Here is a 14280-nt window from a genome sequence, read left to right as displayed (position 1 = left end):
TTACGAAGGGTGATTCCTTGTATACCACTCTCGATGATATCACTGTCGTCACCTCGGTGTACAACTCTGTCAGTAAGACCCTGTTACTATTGTTGATGACATTCTGATAACCGCGGTGGAAAAGAACTTTGCCTACTAGTCTGCCTCATTTTAACAAGCAGGAAAATGGTTCTCTTCGTCCCCTGCCCTTGGCACCGACGTTGTTGCCAACATAGCTGACAAATTATTCTCTGATGAACCTTGTATCATGATCACATAAGATGCCACCACCCTTCCTATCCATCATGGCGGTATGAATGTTGATCACTTGATTTTGATGAACCTAATGATTGGGAAATACCCGAGTCCTCAAACTACATACTGGTGCAGTGTGCTTTATCCTTCAGTAGCACTTGCGACTGTATATTCCAGATAACCATGTGATCGTTTATTGTTCTACCTCGAGCATGTCATTCTTTTGAATTCCTTACGGAAACTCTCTCATTAATTATGATGTTTCATGTAAATGATTACGTGTTCCTTGTATCCGAATTTACCTTATACTTGGCTTTGTATGTAATTCCACGAACCACCTTCCTTGAGATGTCCTATTTCGGTATCAGACGCAAGATTCATTCTTCGACACTCTAAACCTTTCTTTCATCCTGCTTAGGCATTAAAATGTTTGCCTACCCAGATGAAACTATTCATATCTTCTTAAGTCACTCTCGATATGATTCCCGTGTTTCAAAACTCGAGAAATGCTTATGTGTTTCATTCATGACGTAACCCCGGATAATTACCCCTTGTAGAGTTCCCTCGTCGCTGAGTTACCCCTTATCATTTTGTAAGTACGATGAAGATCCTGAAGGAAGGATGACAACTTCATCATGATCCAGTGATGCATGGAAAAGGAAGACATCAATGAGGTGGAACAACCTCTTTGAGAAGAGCAACCAAGACCGAGAAGACTCGTTAGAATTTCGTAACCAAATCTTACGCCCTAACTCTACCTCTTAAATATCAGGACGAGATTTTCTTTGAGTGGAGGAGAGTTGTGACATCCCCATCCCTTGATGCCCTATTAAGAAAATTAACATTGCCATGGCATCTTGATCATCATAATTAAGTTAAAGTTAGAAAATAATCTCACACTTCAAATTGGTTCAAATTCAAATTTAAAAATATAAAGGCCAGAAATTATTTCACCAAACACTAGAATAAAAGTGTGAGTATTAATGTTAATAATCCACCGAGAAAAATTCATGTTGAAACTAAAATCTTTTGAAGCTTCAAAATGCCCTTATCTACTTTTGAACTGGACCAATAACACCTAAGTGGCTTATTTAAATTCAAACATAATTCAAATCAAATTGAACTGGGATCAGACTTTGTGTACTGGCTCAAAATATTCTCCAGTAACTATGTGCCAAATTTCACATTAAAAAATCATTTACTAGCTCAAATAAATACAAAATAGTAGCAGAAAAAGAAACATAAAAGAATAAAAAGAAAAAGAAGAAATACATTATGCACTTATGGCCCAGCCGCACAGGAGCCAGCCCAGCCACCTATGTCTTCCTCTACCTCTCGCTACAGTGGGTAGGGGGCTCATGGCAGGCATCTGGCCGCCATGGTCGTGCCCTGGCCACATGTCGGCCATCCCCGGGCCTCCTACGGGGTTAAAATGACATCGGCGCCTCCCCTGAAACCCTAGGTCGCCATTCTCCCCTTTTGTTGCTTGCCCCCTTTATTTTTCTTCGTCGACCGAAACCAATGTGTCGCACCGTCATCGTCCGATGTTAGACAAACTAGGGTTTGGAACAATGCTCGATACCCTAAGCGGGTACGGCTGTCATGTATATATAGGAGAGAACGTACAGGTACATGTATTGTGTTACAACATGTATATCTACAATATACCTATTCTAACACCCTCCCTCAATCTTAACTATGTCCTGAAACACTCAGGAGGTTAAGATTGCGTCGACATCCTTCAAACAAAGGTAAGGGCAAGGGTTTAGTGAAAATGTCAGCAAGCTGATCCTTAGAAGAAACGAACTTGATCTGAAGTAGCTTCCGTGCAACACGTTCCCTCACAAAATGATAGTCAACTTTGATATGTTTCGCTCGGGCATGAAATACCGGATTGGATGAAAGATATGTAGCACCGATGTTATCACACCAAAGGAAAGGCGGCTGAGCTTGAGAGACCTTCAACTCTCGAAGTAATGACTGCACCCATATGATCTCAACTGTGGCATTAGCAACTGCTTTGTACTCAGCTTCAGTACTACTCCGGGACACTGTAGCTTGCTTGCGAGCTTGCCAGGCAATCAAGTTAGGACCAAAGAACACAGCATGTCCCCCCGTGGATCGCCTATCATCGGGACTACCAGCCCAATCAGCATCAGAGAAGGCTCAGATCATACCAGAAGGCGCAGGCTGCAGATGTAGACCATATGAACCAGTGTGTCGAACATAGCGCAAAATGCGCTTAATAGCTGTCCAATGAGGATCACGCGGTGCATGAAGGTACTGACACACACGGTTAACTGCAAATGATATATCTGGTTGAGTAATGAGCAAGTATTGTAGTCCACCAACGATGCCGCGGTACTCAGTGGCATCCTCAGAGGAGAGCAAGTCTCCATCAAAAGCTGACAATTTGTTTGCGGAGGACATAGGGGTCGTAGCAGTTTTACACTGCATCATACCCGCGCGTCGTAATAGATCCTGAGAGTACTTCTGCTGAGTGAGAGTCAAGCCACTGTCAGAATGAATAACCTCTAGACCCAAAAAATAATGCAGTCTCCCAAGATCCTTGACAGCAAAAACAACCCCTAGAGAAACCACGAGTCGATCTGCAGCAGTGACCGATGAACTGACAAGTATGATGTCATCAACATAGACCAGAATGTACATAGTCACCTTAGGTCGCTGAAGAATGAACAACGACGTGTCTGCTGTAGACGGTACAAACCCATGCGCACGAAGAGCAGCGCCAAGACGTGCATGCCACTCACGAGGAGCTTGCTTCAGACCATAGAGAGCCTTGTCGAGGCGACACAGATGATTTGGCTGAGCAGGGTCAACAAAACCTGGTGGCTGACGCATATATACCTCTTCTTCCAGAACTCCATGAAGAAAGGCATTCTGGACATCGAGCTGTCGAAGCGACCACCCTCGAGTAATAGCCAGCGAAAGAAGAACACGAATAGTCGTGGGTTTAATAACAGGACTAAACGTATCTTCGTAATCAAGGCCATACCTTTGTTTAAACCCCTTGGCAACTAATCTTGCTTTGTACCTCTCAATGGACCCGTCAACATGTTTCTTCACCTTGAACACCCATTTAGAGTCAATAACATTGACACCAGAGGGAGGTGGAACCAGGCGCCAGGTATTATTCTTTCGAAGAGCATGGATCTCCTGTTCCATAGCAGCGCGCCAGTGTGGAATGCCAAGCGCTGCCTGAAAATGTCACGGTTCCACCGTAGGATCAGCCTCAGCACGAGCAACACAGACTGCAAGCCATGCGACGGTACCATCCGTGCACTGGAGAGGCTTGAAGATGCCACTCTTGCTGCGCGTATGAGGGCACAGTATGACAGGTGGCGGAGGTGTCGGAGAAGCCACCACGGCAGAAGGACCAACGTCTGGGAGCAGCGCGGAAGACACACCAGCGGGCGAGTCCACTGGCTCTGCCGGGGCCGGAGTGGCCGGCGAAGACGGGCCAGGCGAGGACGGATCACGCGGGGCAGAGACCGGGGACATGCACGTGCGTGCAGCCGGACTAGGCGCCGATCCATTTGCATGGAGCATGCACGTACGTACAGCCAGGCTAGGCGCCGATCCATTTGCATGGAGCATGCACGTGCGTACAGCCGGACTAGGCGCCAATCCATGTGCATGGGGCATGCACGTGCGTGCAGCCGGAGTAGGCGAGGCTGCAGCCCCAGCCGATCCATGTGCATGGGGCATGCACGTATGGACATCCAGGCTAGGTGAGGCTGCCGCCCCACCCGATCCATGTGCATGGGGCATGCACATGCGGCCGACATCGAGCGCCCCGTCGAGCGACCCAACCGGCGTAACGGCTGCAGTCGGTGCAGCAGAAACCACGTCATCGTGAAGAAGCTCAAGGCGAGCGCCCCGTCCAGTTCCTGCACCGTGGTTAGGCAACAACAGAGGAGAATATGCAGCATCTACAAATTGATCAGGCAAAACTGGAAAGGAGTGCAGCTCGGTAGCGGTAGTATCAGTGGATGGTGAGAGCGTGGGAAAAGGGAAAACAGTCTCATCGAACACAACATCACGGGAAATGTAAACACGATTTGTCGGAATGTGAAGACACTTGTAACCTTTGTGAAGAGGACTGTATCCGAGAAACACACACTTCTTAGATCGAAATTCGAGTTTATGCTTATTGTATGGTCGAAGATGTGGCCAACACGCACAACCAAACACTTTGAGAAGAGAGTAATCTAGAGTTTCATGAAGTAATACCTCTAGGGGAGATTTCATGTGAAGAAGTCATGTGGGAAGCCTGTTTATCAAAAAACAAGCAGTAACAAAAGCATCACTCCAGAACCGGAATGGGACAGAGGCATGTGCAAGCAGTGTTAAGCCAGTTTCAACTATGTGACGGTGCTTGCGCTCGGCTGCACCGTTCTGCTGATGTGTATTAGGACAAGACACATGATGGGAGATGCCAAGTTTCTGGAAGAAGGTATTAAGGTTGCGATATTCGCCCCCCAATTAGACTGAACATGGACAATTTTGCACTTAAGCAACCTCTCAACATGGGCTTGAAATTGCATAAAAACATGAAACACATCAGATTTGCGCTTAATAAGCTAAATCCAAGTAAAGCGACTAAAGGCATCAATGAAACTGACATAGTAGTTGTGACCACTAACAGAAGTTTGGGCATAACCCCACACATCCGAAAACACAAGTTCAAGAGGAGCCTTGACAACACGACTCGATACAGAGAAAGGTAACTGATGACTCTTGCCTTGTTGACAGGCATCACAGACTAGAAACCCCTTATTGCTTGACTCAACAGGAAGACTATGGAGATGAAGCAAATGGCGCACAATGGGAGTGGCAGGATGGCCGAGGCGAGAATGCCACTGCGTCGACGACACCCGAATACCACTGAAAGCTTCAGAAACAGGTGGCACATCAAGAGCATATAGGCCATGGCGAGCTCGACCACTAAGAAGAACGTCCCTCGTGTCCCGGTCCTTCACAAAAAAATGGAAAGAGTGAAACTCAACAAACACATTGTTGTCACGAGTTAATTTAGGAACCGAGAGCAAACTACATGTGACGGAAGGAACACGAAGAACACCAAGGAGACGCAAGGTTTTAGTGGTACGTGAAAGAAGTGATGCCTGACCAACATGTGAGATGGGCATACCTGATCCATTGGCAGTGCGGACCTGGTCATGACCAGTGTAGGGCTGGCGAGTGGCCAGTTTGTCGAGCTGGCTTGTCAGATGATCTGTGGCACCTGTGTCCATGTACCAGGCAGGATCCACAGAATAAGAACGAGTAAACCCAGGCTCCTGTGTGGCGAGAGCAGCTTGTTTCTCATTGCCTTTTTCGTTGTTCCCAATGCCAAGGAAGTCGCGTTTGAAGCGACGATGGCAGCGAGACGCCAAGTGCCCCTCGATGCCGCAGAGTTGACACTCAACCCCGCCACCACATGCTTGGTAGTGAAGCCGCTTGCGGCCGATCGTCGGGGGAGCGGGAGCAGACTGGCGGGGCTGCTGGGTCGGAGCGGCCGGCGGGGGCTGCTTGGCACCACGAGGTCCCCCGCGGTGAGCAACGTTCGCAGACGAGCCATCAGTATAGACCCCGACGGAGCGATGAGCAGAAAGCCGCTGTTCTGTGTTCAGGAGCCGCGCGTAGAGATCATGGGGTGGTAGTGGTGTGTCACGTCCATTAAGATTTTCCACTAGAGAATCATAATCCTCATCAAGGCCATTGAGAATAAATGAGGTAAACTCCTCATCACGGAGAGGCTTCCCAATGGAAGACAATGTATCAGCCAAATTCTTGACCTTGTTGAAGAAGGCCGTGACGGAGAGATCATGCTTCTTGACCTCACCCAGCTGATTACGAATAGCAGATGACCGTGTCAACGACTGCGAGGAGAAGCTGGAGTCAAGCGTGGCCCATGCATCCCTCGACGTCGCGGCAAAGACCACCATGCCGGCCACGGAGGGAGTGAGCGAGGACTGAATTGCACCTAGAATAGCTTGATCCTGAGCGATCCACCGACGATGAGCAGGGTTGGGCACCATGATGGAGCCACCAGTGGCCGAGGGCACCGGAACCATGGCCGGAGGACACGGCAGCGTACCGTCAACATACCCCTCAAGATAGTGACTACGCATCAACGGCAACACCTGAGCGCGCCACAGGAGCTAGTTATCGGCAGAGAGTTTCACGGTCACCAGATGAGCGAAGTGAAACGGTCCTGGTTCAGCCACCGATGCGGAGAGCTGCGAGTCGTACGTCGGAGGAGCACTGTATGGAATCAGCGCATCGGCCGACGGAGGCGCACGGTAGTGTTGGTGATGACCGTAGGGCGCCGTAGGAGATACGCCGTAGGGCTGCAGGGGCGGCGCGACGTACGGCGCAGGAGCGGCGTAGGGCGCGCCATACGACGCCTCGTAGGGCACCGCGGAGGACGGAGCATACTGCGCCGGCGACGGCGCGACGTATGGCGCGGGATACGGCCCCCCGTAGGGCACCTGGACGGGGGCACCATGGGAGCCTGGAACCGGCGGCATATCACGAGACGGAGTCCCGCCGTAGGGCAGCGACGCCGAGGTGTTGTAGAAGTTCTGCGGCAGAGACACATCACGGGAGATCAATCCATCACGGGGCTGCACACAGGAGATCAATCCATCACGGGGCTGCACACAGGAGATCAATCCATCACGGGGCAGCTGTGCAGAGGCGCCGTAGGAGTTCGGCGCCAGAGATGCATCATGGGCGAGCGATGGATGCATCGCGGGCGATCGGGGCGCTGGTGGACGCGAGCCCGATGCAGCCGGACGGGCCCAGGCGAGCGGCGTGGAGGCCATGAAAGGTGATTCCATCGCCAGGGTTGACGGAGGCGGCACGGCGGCGGCAGAAGAGGCGGAAGCACGGCGCGGATCGAACGCGTCGTCTGATACCATGTTAGACAAACTAGGATTTGGAACAATGCTCGATACCCTAAGCGGGTACGGCTGTCATGTATATATAGGAGAGAACGTACAGGTACATGTATTGTGTTACAACACATATATCTACAATATACCTAGTCTAACATCCGAATGCTCCGGCGCCTCCCTGGGCCACGATAGATTGCCCGGGGGCCTCACTGCGCCCCTTCGTCGCCGTCCATGCCACCAGGTCGAGCTGCGGAGGCCCCTGCCACCGAATCGGGCGTCATCCCCGCGTCTGGCCGCCGCATCTCGCCGTCGTTCGCCACCGCTATGGACCACCCTCGGCTCTCCCGACCGTGCCTCCGAGTTCACCATGAGCTGTAGGTCCTTTCCCCTATTTTCGCATCTGTCGCCATAGCCGCGCCTGCTCGTCTCGGCCGCCATGACACGGAGCTCTGCTCCCGCGCGTGCTCGTATGCACCTGGCCCCGCCCCTGCCTCCAGTGCACGCGTGCTCGTATGCACCTGGCCTCGCCCCTGCCTCCAGTGCACGCGTGCTCGCCTGCTGCCGCTCCTGCCCGCTTGCGTTTTCGTCGTTGTTGTTCTTGCTGCTCGCTGTCGCGCTGCTCTGTGCCGCTGTTGTCGCGCTGTGCTGCCACCGCTGCTCACTGCATGCCCATGGCGGGCACAACCTTGACTCACGGTTGGGCCACGGGAGAGTGGGGCCGACCTTGTTTAAATCAGGGGCTAACAAAATTAGTGCTAACCCCCTGCTAATTACCCACTGACTAGTGGACCCCTTCAGATAAAATAACTACTTAAAACCCATGTTAAAGAATTACACCCAATGACATGTGGGTCCCCTTTGACCCTGTTGACCAGTCAAAATTGAAAATAACTTCCCCATTTAATAAATTTGAATTAAATTAAATCCATAACTCAGAAAATCATTTAATCTCTAAAAAATCATAGAAAATAAACCGTAAGTTAGATGAAAATAATCTATATATGAAATAGATTTATGTTTATCGTTGTATCGTAGAGTTGTGTTGCGATATTGACGTGAGTCACCGTTCCTCTTCGTGCATGATGCGTGTATGGTTAGTACACGATTATAAACGAGGGTGTCACAGTACTAGTAGCTATGTGTTCAATCTCTCTCTCTCTCCCTATCTCTCATGTTCTTGATGGACCCGATCTTGATGCATCGTGAGCTTGATTACTAAAGTTGGATCTTATGATGTTTATCCCCCTCTATCCTTTTTGTGGTGAATTGAGTCTTGCACTTTGAAGTTTCTCTATGTTGGACTGAATACTTTGGATTTGAGATCACTTGATGCATATCTAGTAATTAACTTGCGGATACCCGAGGTGACATTGGGGTAATCTTAGCATAAAGGTTGAACGATAGTATCATATGGTGTTGTCGTAGTGTGGTCTCTGGGACTATCTGTGGTGACATTGGGGTGGTTCAGTAGATTGATTGGAAGGACAACTTTGAGGTTGTTTGCTTCCTACGCGATTTCATCCTATTTTCTCTCATAGAATAGGAACTTTGAAGTGATTCTTTGTTGTACTTTGAGGGATTATTATGATGTTCAATTATGTTAATGATGTTGAGAGTTGGAACTAGTGAAAGTATGAACCCAAGGTCTTGTTTCCAAGCATTGCAATACCATTTTTTACTTACTTTTTTTACTTGACACCACTGTTCAAGATATCTTCCGATATTCCGATAAATCGGCTGATTTATCGCTTACCGTTCTCTGACCGATAAGATAAATCGACCGATAAATTAGCCGATATGGTGATAAATCGGCCGATATGCCGATATGCCGATAAACTGACCGATTTACCCCTTATCATGGGTCGACCGATAAGTTCCCGATAAGCGATATCCCCAACATTGCTTGACACCTTGCTATTTTTATTTATTCAGATTATAAAAATACATTTCTACTATCCATATTACACATATATCACCACCTCTTCGTTGAATTAGTGCACCTATACAATTGACAATTTAATTGGGTATGTTGGGGACACAAGAGATTTCTTGTATTTGATTGCAGGGTTATTTGAGAGAGAACTACCTTCATCTTACACTTCTCGTGGATTGATAAATCATAGGTCATCCACTTGAGTGACAATCATAGTCGTATAAAACTATGCGCTTGGAGGCCTAACAAAGTCTACAAGAAGAAAGTTGCGTAATAGGCATTTGTGCACCATAGGGTCGTCCGGCCAGAGTCGCCATGCACCATTGTCTGGCCAGAGTTGGCATGACGCGTTGCTACTTGTAATAGTGTTGGGATTCCCCGAAGAGCAAGGGTGATGTAATATAGTAGCAGATAGTATTTCTCTCAGTTAAGAATCAAGGTTTATCGAATCAGAAGGAGACGGCACACAGACAACTTTAGCAGTACTTGCACACATACAAACAAATGCTTGCACCCAACAAAGGTAATGGGGCGTCGCTCCCCTTGTTCTTCCCATGCAAGTATCAAATATGGTAGTGGTAGATATAATAAATAAAAGTAAAATAAAACAATGAGGAATTATAAGATTTGTTTTATAATATAGGTGAATGGACCTGGGGGCCAAAGTGTTCATGAGGCATCTCTCTCATAAATAGGATTGGTGGGTAAAAAAATTATTGTTGGGCAATTGAAATAAAAAAATGCATAGTTATGATGATCATCCATGGCATAACTAATATATCAGCATTATGTCCGCGACAAGAAGACCATAATCCAACTGCATCTACTACTATCACTCTACCTCAAGACCGCTATCCAGCATGCATCTCAAAGTATTAAGTTCATAACAAACAGAGTAACGCATTAAGCAAGATGACATCATGTAGATAGAATAAGATCAAGCAATATGTTCAAACCCCATCGTGTTATCCGTAGTAGCAACAATACAAGACGTGCCTTGCAATCCCCCTGTCATAGAGTAAGGACACCGCAAGATTGAACCTACTACTATGCATCACTCCCTCTGAAGATCTAATCATTAACTTGGCCAAAGAAAACTCATAGATCAGAAAGCATACATAGCTAAAATTACGGTGATGTATGATGCACCACTCCCTTTCTTTGTTGTCCGTACTCGTGTTTCTTCTGTTTTGCGTCTTTCTGCTTTGATCGTTCCACTACAGGACATGACTTTTAGTCCTTTTGTGTTTGGTCTTTGTTTCGGGGATGAGTTTTTGCCCCCGGTGTTGTTGTGCTTCGTCGTAGGATGCCACATGTCCGTCATCAGTGGTAAGGTGATGGTTAAAGTTGTCCTGTTTGTAGGCGCCTTGGCTGATAAGCTGCTAGGAATTTGACTGTCGTCCCATCAGGTAGAAAGTTTTTTTGCGGCTATCCGATAGAAAGTTCCAGGTGCTAGGACTGTAGGTCATGGAATATTTGTAGACAAATGTGGGTCATGTTGGTGTACTTGATTTCTTGTTGAGGCCCATCTGATGCCCTGGCGGCGTGGTTGTCATTGCAGTATAGTCGTCGTTGCGTGTATAGTTTGCGTCTTCTATACACGGCGGTTGTTATGGTCGTCTATGGCCGGTGTATACGACACTAGATGCACGCTGTGGAGTTTGGTTGGCATGCCTGTGAGCATTGAGCATCTATGAAGCCATGTCTACATCCATGGTAGATGAGTAACCGACTGGTAGGAGACCTTGGGGTTCTTGTTTTCAGCAACGGGTGACTTGCGGGCAACACTTGCTAGGCGTAGGCTTTGGCGGCCGACTTCCACATAGTTCACCGTGTCCGAGTCCGACACTTTTTATGTGGCTGTTGATATTGTGCCGATGATGTTTTGTGTCTTTAATCCGATGGTAGGTATTTCCTTTATCATGCTCGGTTTGTAGGTGTATGAGTTATTGTTCCAAGATAGAGGGTTCTATGTTATTTCTACGGAGAAGACCAGACAGGGTGAACAAGCAGCTGGCTAGTCGGAAACCTTCGACTAGCGCCTCTAGACGAGATGACACATCACATGAAGGGTGAGGGCAATAGGACATCAGGCAACACATACACCTACCCTGCGAGCCTGTCTCCTCGGTTCATCTATTCCAGCACCCTGGCGGGGTGCCTTTGGTCGAGGGCGATTTTTGTATCATGTATGATAGCTACAGCAATGTCAATCATAAGTGTTCTATGTTTTCTGGATTTCACATGTAATGTGCCACCCAAAATATTGTGTTTGTAACACCGTACCAACAATGCTTCAACCATATTACAAAAGGAGATGAAGGACAAGCAAGGTGCAACTCTAGCAGAAGGTGAAGAGCAAAAAACAGATTTGCAAATTGTTGCAGAGGAAGGGCGTTTCCAAGCATAGCACATTCCTCGCAAGCATGAGAGAATCATCTGCCTCCAGGAAGAAGACAACCTCTTATGAACGCATGAGAGAACTTGAAGAGAGGCTTGCAACTCAGGAGGTAGTTGCGAGATCAGCAGTTGATATGTATCAACAAGAGTTGAATGCAAGAATGACAGGGTAGCACGAGGAAATCGAAGAGGTGAAAACAAAGCAGCTAGATGAAATTGCAGCTCTTAAGAAGGCACAATGGGAGAAAATTGCTTCTATGGAAAAGAAGCACTCACAACTGGAAGGAGCTTTTGGTTCTTTCTTAAGGATGCAGGGCGGCTCTGGCAATAGCATGTCGTAGCCTACTTTGGGAGGTTGCGACAACAACATGTCACATTCCACTTTGGGAGGCTTTGACAACACCATGTCGCTACCCTGATGGTTATCTTCTTTGTACAAAAACTTATGGTCGTCCCTTATTATATTTTGTAATGTGTGGTACTCTATTGGTTTCCTTTTATGTCGTGTGTGATACTTCCTTAGTTGGCTGATCATTAATAGAAGTGTATTAAGCATGTCTGTTTCCAGCGTTAATGAAAGTCATTCCATTCTCATATTTGAAAATTTAAAAAATTTAGAATTCAAATTTGAATTTGGTTGGCAGTTGCAACAATGAATTAACTGTGATGGTAATAGTGACAGAAATGCATGCCGTCACCATCTTCTGGACCCACATGTAAGCAGCCATGTGAGCATCCCATGGGCCCATGTGTCAGGATATTTGACCGGTCAAATCTGGTCATTACTGACGAGCATCGTCAGTGATAAAACCTCGGTTAGCGCAACTGTAAGGTGCCATGTTAGCATATTATGCGCCCGTATGTCAGATTTGTTGACTGGTCACACATGGTGAGTCGGTTGTTAGTGTACGATTCAACTCTAGTGACATTTTATGGTCGTCGCTGAAGATAGTTTCGGCGACGATTTTTGGTTCGTCATTTAAGATGCCATCTTCCGTGATGGAGGAAGTGGTACCATCAAGATTTTAGTTTTTTATGACGGCGCTTCTGTGACAGTGGGGGTGAAGGCCGAAAAACGTCGCCAGTACATTTTCTGTGACAAAAAGGGTTATACGTGACACAAGTGGAATGTCGCAAAATAGAGCAAATTTTGTAGTGATGAATAATGAAAACCAGCAGGACGTAGGGTATTACTCTTCGGAGGCCCGAATCTGGATAAACCCCTCGTGTGACCTCCCATCCAGGACTTCCAGCTACGCTTGGACCCCTATCGAGGGATCTGACAATATTTTGCACCGTCAGATTATAGCAATTTCGAGCAATGAAGCTGACATTATTAACATCTTCTTCGGTAACTACATTAATGTTTACCTCTTCTTTACCTCTCATAACATCGATGAGTTCATCAAGTTACGCGGTCATCTCTCCCTTCTAAGCCTTAGGAGGTGCATGGAGCAAAGAAGACGAACAACTGGAGCCGATGCACAAAACAACCAGCCAAAACTCATGTAAACACAGAGAGGCGAGGAGCAGCACGGTGAGCGAAGGCATCATATCATTGAAAAAGAAAGAGGAAAGTATCTCAACCTCACTGGGTGGGAGGAGCAAATGGTACACCGGCCGATGAAGCAAAGGACATATGACCGGCGACAAAGCTAGACGAACAATGAGCAAGCGTGCACCACGTTCGGCGTGAGGCATAAAACAACAAACTCATAAGAAAACACAACCATCATAAGCAAAAGACCAGAAAGCCCAAGGAGTGCCCCTAATCTGCACACCATGACTCGTGTGAGACAGCCGGGTCCGTGTGTCAGCGTCTTCACCAGCTAGACTGGTTCTGTTGCTCCAATCGGATGCGCCCGTGTGTGGGGTCTGACCGGCCATGTCTCCATTAGTCGGACGTGTTGGGTAACGTAGCATGAAATTTCAAAAATTTCCTACGCTCACGCAAGATCTATCTAGGACATGCATAGCAACAAGAGAGGGAGAGTGTTGATACGTCTCCAACGTATCTATAATTTTTGATTGTTCCATGCTATTATATTATCTGTTTTGGATGTTTTATATGCATTAATATGCTATTTTATATGATTTTTGGGACTACCTATTAACCTAGAGCCCAGTGCCAGTTCCTGTTTTTTCCTTGTTTTAGAGTTTCACAGAAAAGGAATACCAAACAGAGTCCAAACGGAATGAAACTTTCGCGATGATTTTTCTTGGACCAGAAGACATCCAGAGGGCTTGGCGTGCACGTCAGGAAAGCCACGAGGCGGCCACAAGGTCGGGAGGCGCGCCCAGGGGGTAGGGCGCGCCCCCACCCTTGTGGGTCCCTCGTCACTCCACCAACCTATTTTTTCCGCCTATATATTCTCAAATATCCCAAAACCTTCCGGGGGAGCCACGAAACCACTTTTCCACCGCCGCAACCTTCTGTACCCGTGAGATCCCATCTAGGGGCCTTTTTTCGGCGTCCTGCCGAAGGGGGATTCGATCATGGAGGGCTTCTACATCAACACCATTGCCTCTCCGATGAAGCGTGAGTAGTTTACCACATACCTACGGGTCCATAGCTAGTAGCTAGATGGCTTCTTCTCTCTCTTTGATTCTCAATACCATGTTCTCCTCGATGTTCTTGGAGATCTATTTGATGTAATACTCTTTTGCGGTGTGTTTGCCGAGATCCGATGAATTGTGGATTTATGATCAGCTTATTTATGAATATTATTTGATTCTCCTCTGAATTCTTATATGCATGATTTGATATCTTTGCAAGTCTCTTCGAACTAT

This window comes from Triticum aestivum, chromosome 7D (genome assembly GCF_018294505.1).
Source record: "Triticum aestivum cultivar Chinese Spring chromosome 7D, IWGSC CS RefSeq v2.1, whole genome shotgun sequence".
Lineage (NCBI taxonomy): Eukaryota > Viridiplantae > Streptophyta > Magnoliopsida > Poales > Poaceae > Triticum > Triticum aestivum.
Note: the sequence above shows the minus strand (reverse complement) of the source record.